The sequence below is a fragment of the Dama dama genome, unplaced genomic scaffold (assembly GCF_033118175.1).
Source record: "Dama dama isolate Ldn47 unplaced genomic scaffold, ASM3311817v1 ptg000020l, whole genome shotgun sequence".
Classification (NCBI taxonomy): Eukaryota; Metazoa; Chordata; class Mammalia; order Artiodactyla; family Cervidae; genus Dama; species Dama dama.
This window is the reverse complement of record NW_026870875.1, coordinates 1,461,249-1,466,956: the sequence shown is the minus strand read 5'-3', so window position 1 is coordinate 1,466,956 and position 5,708 is coordinate 1,461,249.

The following is a 5,708-nucleotide window of genomic DNA, read 5'->3' as shown; positions in this document are numbered from 1 at the left end:
CGCCCAGTGTTCCCGATAAGCACGCAAAATGCTCCCAAGCCCGGGAGAAAAGCGCTTCGGGGTTGTGCTCTCTCCGGGCCCTTGCCCCTGAGCCTGGGGCCCAGGCAGGGGAACACACTCCCAGGCCAAGGCAGAACGACATGCACACGTCTGTTCCTGCCCCCTGCACCGGCAGAGAGCTCAGGGGAGCCAGAGTCTGTCAGCCAGCTGCTGGGCTGGCCGCCTGTGTGGGAAGGGGCAGAACCGACCTAGGGGCAAGTTGGGCCTCTTGCTCTCCCTGCTGCCCTGAGGCTGCTGGGCCAAAGAGGTCTTGGGCATCCAGCCCCTTGCTGGTTCCTTCCCTCTGACGAGGCCCTCTGAGCTCCAGCACCTTGCAGTGTGGAGACAGCCCCTGCCAGCAACCTCCTCTGCAACGAGGCCTCAACCGAGGCCTAGGCCCAGGGGAAAGGCACCAGCGGGGATGAGCCAGTGGAGGCGCCCGGGCATGTCTGGACCCAGTCCCTGCAGCCTGCCCCTTGGTGGGGCAGTAACCCCGGAGGCCAGGAAGGTCTGGGCAAGGCTGGCCAGGGGCAGGGGCCATGCTGGGTCCTGCCCCTGGCCTGTGGGGCCTCTGAGCACAACCGGCCCTCTCCCACTGGAAGACCTCCCCGGCTGCCTCCAAAGGCCGGTTTGCCAACACTCGTGACTGCTGTTCCCGCCAGGCACGCACAATGCTCCCAAGCCGGGAGAAAAGCGCATCGGGGTGTTGCTCTCTCCGGGCCCTTGCCCCTGAGCCTGGGGGCCAGGCAGTGTGTCCACACTCCAAGACCAAGGCAGAACCACATGCACACGTCTGTTCCTGCCCCCTGCACCGGCAGAGAGCTCAGGGGAGCCAGAGTCTGTCAGGCAGCTGCTGGGCTCGCCGCCTGTGTGGGAAGGGGCAGAGCCGACCTAGGGGCAAGTTGGGCCTCTTGCTCTCCCTGCTGCCCTGAGGCTGCTGGGCCAAAGAGGTCTTGGGCATTCAGTCCCTTGCTGGTCCCTTCCCTCTGACGAGGCCCTCTGAGCTCCAGCACCTTGCAGTGTGGAGACAGCCCCTGCCAGCAACCTCCTCTCCAAGGAGGCCTCAACCGAGGCCTAGGCCCAGGGGAAAGGCACCAGCGGGGATGAGACTGGGGAGGCGCCCGGGCATGTCTGGACCCAGTCCCCGCAGCCTGCCCCTTGGTGGGGCTGTAAACCCGGAGGCAGGAAGGTCTGGGCAAGGCTGGCCAGGGGCAGGGGCCCTGCTGGGTCCTGCCCCTGGCCTGTGGGGCCTCTGAGCACAACCGGCCCTCTCCCACTGGAAGACCTCCCCGGCTGCCTCCAAAGGCCGGTTTGCAAGAGCTCCCTCCCACTGTTCCCAGCAGGCGTGCACAATGTTCCCAAGCCCGGGAGAAAAGCGCTTCAGGGTGGTGCTCTCTCCGGGCCCTTGCCCCTGAGCCTGGTGGCAAGGCAGGGTGTCCACACTCCCAGGCCAAGGCAGAACCACATGCACACGTCTGATCTGCCCCCTGCACCGGCAGAGAGCTCAGGGGAGCCAGAGTCTGTCAGGCAGCTGCTGGGCTGGCCGCCTGTGTGGGAAGGGGCAGAGCCGACCTAGGGGCAAGTTGGGCCTCTTGCTCTCCCTGCTGCCCTGAGGCTGCTGGGCCAAAGAGGTCTTGGGCATCCAGCCCCTTGCTGGTCCCTTCCCTCTGACGAGGCCCTCTGAGCTCCAGCACCTTGCAGTGTGGAGACAGCCCCTGCCAGCAACCTCCTCTGCAACGAGGCCTCAACCGAGGCCTAGGCCCAGGGGAAAATCACCAGCAGGGATGAGCCTGGGGAGGCGCCCGGGCATGTCTGGACCCAGTCCCCGCAGCCTGCCCCTTGGTGGGGCTGTACACCCGGAGGCAGGAAGGTCGGGGCAAGGCTGGCCAGGGGCAGGGGCCCTGCTGGGTCCTGCCCCTGGCCTGTGGGGCCTCTGAGCACAACCGGCCCTCTCCCACTGGAAGACCTCCCCGGCTGCCTCCAAAGGCCGGTTTGCAAGCACTCCCGCCCAGTGTTCCCGATAAGCACGCAAAATGCTCCCAAGCCCGGGAGAAAAGCGCTTCGGGCTGGTGCTCTCTCCGGGCCCTTGCCCCTGAGCCTGGGGGCAAGGCAGGGGGAACACACTACCAGGCCACGGCAGAACCACATGCCCACGTCTGCTCCTGTCCCCTGCACTGCCAGAGAGCTTGGGGGAGCCAGAGTCTGTCAGGTAGCTGCTGGGTTGGCCGCCTGTGTGGGAAGGGGCAGAGCCGCCCTAGGGGCAAGTTGGGCCTCTTGCTCTCCCTGCTGCCCTGAGGCTGCTGGGCCAAAGATATCTTGGGCATCCAGCCCCTTACTGGTCCCTTACCTCTGACGAGGCCCTTGAGCTCCAGCACCTTGCAGTGTGGAGACAGCCCCAGCCAGCAACCTCCTCTCCAAGGAGGCCTCAACCGAGGCCTAGGCCCAGGGGAAAGGCACCAGCGGGGATGAGCCAGGGGAGGCGACCGAGCATGTCTGGACCCAGTCCCCGCAGCCTGCCCCTTGGTGGGGCAGTACCCCCGGAGGCCAGGAAGGACTGGGAAAGGCTGGAGAGGGGCAGGGGACCTGCTGGGTCCTGCTCCTGGCCTGTGGGGCCGCTGAGCACATCCGGCCCTCTCCCGCTGGAAGACCTCCCCGGCTGACTCCAAAGGCCGGTTTGCCAACACTCCCGTCCACTGTTCCCACCAGGCGCGCACAATGCTCCCAAGCCCGGGAGAAAAGCGCTTCGGGGTGGTGCTCTCTCCGGGCCCTTGCCCCTGAGCCTGGGGGCAATGCAGGGGGAACACACTCCCAGGCCAAGGCAGAACCACATGCACACGTCTGTTCCTGCGCCCTGCACCGGCAGAGAGCTCGGGGGAGCCAGAGTCTGCCAGGCAGCTGCTGGGCTGGCGGCCTGTGTGGGAAGGGGCCGAGCCGACCTAGGGGCAAGTTGGGCCTCTTGCTCTCCCTGCTGCCCTGAGGCTGCTGGGCCAAAGAGGTCTTGGGCATCCAGCCCCTTGCTGGTCCCTTCCCTCTGATGAGGTCCTCTGAGCTCCAGCACCTTGCAGTGTGGAGACAGCCCCTGCCAGCAACCTCCTCTCCAAGGAGGCCTCAACCGAGGCCTAGGCCTAGGGGAAAGGCACCAGCGGGGATGAGCCGGGGGAGGCGCCTGGTTATGTCTGGACCCAGTCCGCGCAGCCTGTCCCTTGGTGGGGCAGTACCCCCGGAGGCCAGGAAGATCTGGGCAAGGCTGGCCAGGGACAGGGGCCCTGCTGGGTCCTGCCCCTGGCCTGTGGGCCCTCTGAGCACAACCGGCCCTCTCCCACTGGAAGACCTCCCCGACTGCCTCCAAAGGCCGGTTTCCAAGCACTCCCGCCCACTGTTCCCAACAGGGGCGCACAATGCTCCCAAGCCCCGGAGAAAAGCGCTTCGGGGTGGTGCTCTCTCTGGGCCCTTGCCCCTGAGCCTGGGGGCCAGGCAGCGGATCCACACTCCCAGGCCAAGGCAGAACGACATGCACACGTCTGTTGCTGCCCCCTCCACCGGCATAGAGCTGGGGGAGCCAGAGTCTTTCAGGCAGCTGCTGGGCTGGCCGCCTGTGTGGGAAGGGGCAGAACCGAGCTAGGGGCAAGTTGGGCCTCTTGCTCTCCCTGCTGCCCTGAGGCTGCTGGGCCAAAGAGGTCTTGGGCATCCAGCCCCTTGCTGGTCCCTTCCCTCTGACGAGGCCCTCTGAGCTCCAGCACCTTGCAGTGTGGAGACAGCCCCTGCCAGCAACCTCCTCTCCAAGGAGTCCTCAACCGACGCCTAGGCCCAGGGGAAAGGCACCAGCGGGGATGAGCCAGTGGAGGCGCCCGGGCATGTCTGGACCCAGTCCCCCAGCCTGCCCCTTGGTGGGGCAGTACCCCCGGAGGCCAGGAAGGTCTGGGCAAGGCTGGCCAGGGGCAGGGGCCCTGCTGGGTCCTGCCCCTGGCCTGTGGGGCCTCTGAGCACAACCGGCCCTCTCCCACTGGAAGACCTCCCCGGCTGCCTCAAAGGCCGGTTTGCCAACACTCGCGCCCACTGTTCCCAGCAGACGGGCACAATGCTCCCAAGCCCGGGAGAAAAGCGCTTCGGGCTGGTGCTCTCACCGGCCCTTGCCCCTGAGCCTGGGGGCAATGCAGGGGGAACACACTCCCAGGCCAAGTCAGAACCACATGCACACGTCTGTTCCTGCCCCCTGCACCGGCAGAGAGCTCAGGGGAGCCAGAGTCTGTCAGGCAGCTGCTGGGCTTTCCGCCTGTGTGGGAAGGGGCAGAGCCGACCTAGGGGCAAGTTGGGCCTCTTGCTCTCCCTGCTGCCCTGAGGCTGCTGGGCCAAAGAGGTCTTGGGCATCCAGCCCCTTGCTGGTCCCTTCCCTCTGACGAGGCCCTCTGAGCTCCAGCACCTTGCAGTGTGGAGACAGCCCCTGCCAGCAACCTCCTCTCCAAGGAGGCCTCAACCGAGGCTTAGGCCCAGGGGAAAGGCACCAGCGGGGATGAGCCTGGGGAGGCGCACGGGCATGTCTGGACCCAGTCCCCGCAGCCTGCCCCTTGGTGGGGCAGTAACCCCGGAGGCCAGGAAGGTCTGGGCAAGGCTGGCCAGGGGCAGGGGCCCTGCTGGGTCCTGCCCCTGGCCTGTGGGGCCTCTGAGCACAACCGGCCCTCTCCCACTGGAAGACGTCCCCAGCTGCCTCCAAAGGCCGGTTTGCAAGCACTCCCGCCCAGTGTTCCCGATAAGCACGCAAAATGCTCCCAAGCCCGGGAGAAAAGCGCTTCGGGGTTGTGCTCTCTCCGGGCCCTTGCCCCTGAGCCTGGGGCCCAGGCAGGGGAACACACTCCCAGGCCAAGGCAGAACGACATGCACACGTCTGTTCCTGCCCCCTGCACCGGCAGAGAGCTCAGGGGAGCCAGAGTCTGTCAGGCAGCTGCTGGGCTGGCCGCCTGTGTGGGAAGGGGCAGAACCGACCTAGGGGCAAGTTGGGCCTCTTGCTCTCCCTGCTGCCCTGAGGCTGCTGGGCCAAAGAGGTCTTGGGCATCCAGCCCCTTGCTGGTTCCTTCCCTCTGACGAGGCCCTCTGAGCTCCAGCACCTTGCAGTGTGGAGACAGCCCCTGCCAGCAACCTCCTCTGCAACGAGGCCTCAACCGAGGCCTAGGCCCAGGGGAAAGGCACCAGCGGGGATGAGCCAGTGGAGGCGCCCGGGCATGTCTGGACCCAGTCCCTGCAGCCTGCCCCTTGGTGGGGCAGTAACCCCGGAGGCCAGGAAGGTCTGGGCAAGGCTGGCCAGGGGCAGGGGCCATGCTGGGTCCTGCCCCTGGCCTGTGGGGCCTCTGAGCACAACCGGCCCTCTCCCACTGGAAGACCTCCCCGGCTGCCTCCAAAGGCCGGTTTGCCAACACTCGTGACTGCTGTTCCCGCCAGGCACGCACAATGCTCCCAAGCCGGGAGAAAAGCGCATCGGGGTGTTGCTCTCTCCGGGCCCTTGCCCCTGAGCCTGGGGGCCAGGCAGTGTGTCCACACTCCAAGACCAAGGCAGAACCACATGCACACGTCTGTTCCTGCCCCCTGCACCGGCAGAGAGCTCAGGGGAGCCAGAGTCTGTCAGGCAGCTGCTGGGCTCGCCGCCTGTGTGGGAAGGGGCAGAGCCGACCTAGGGG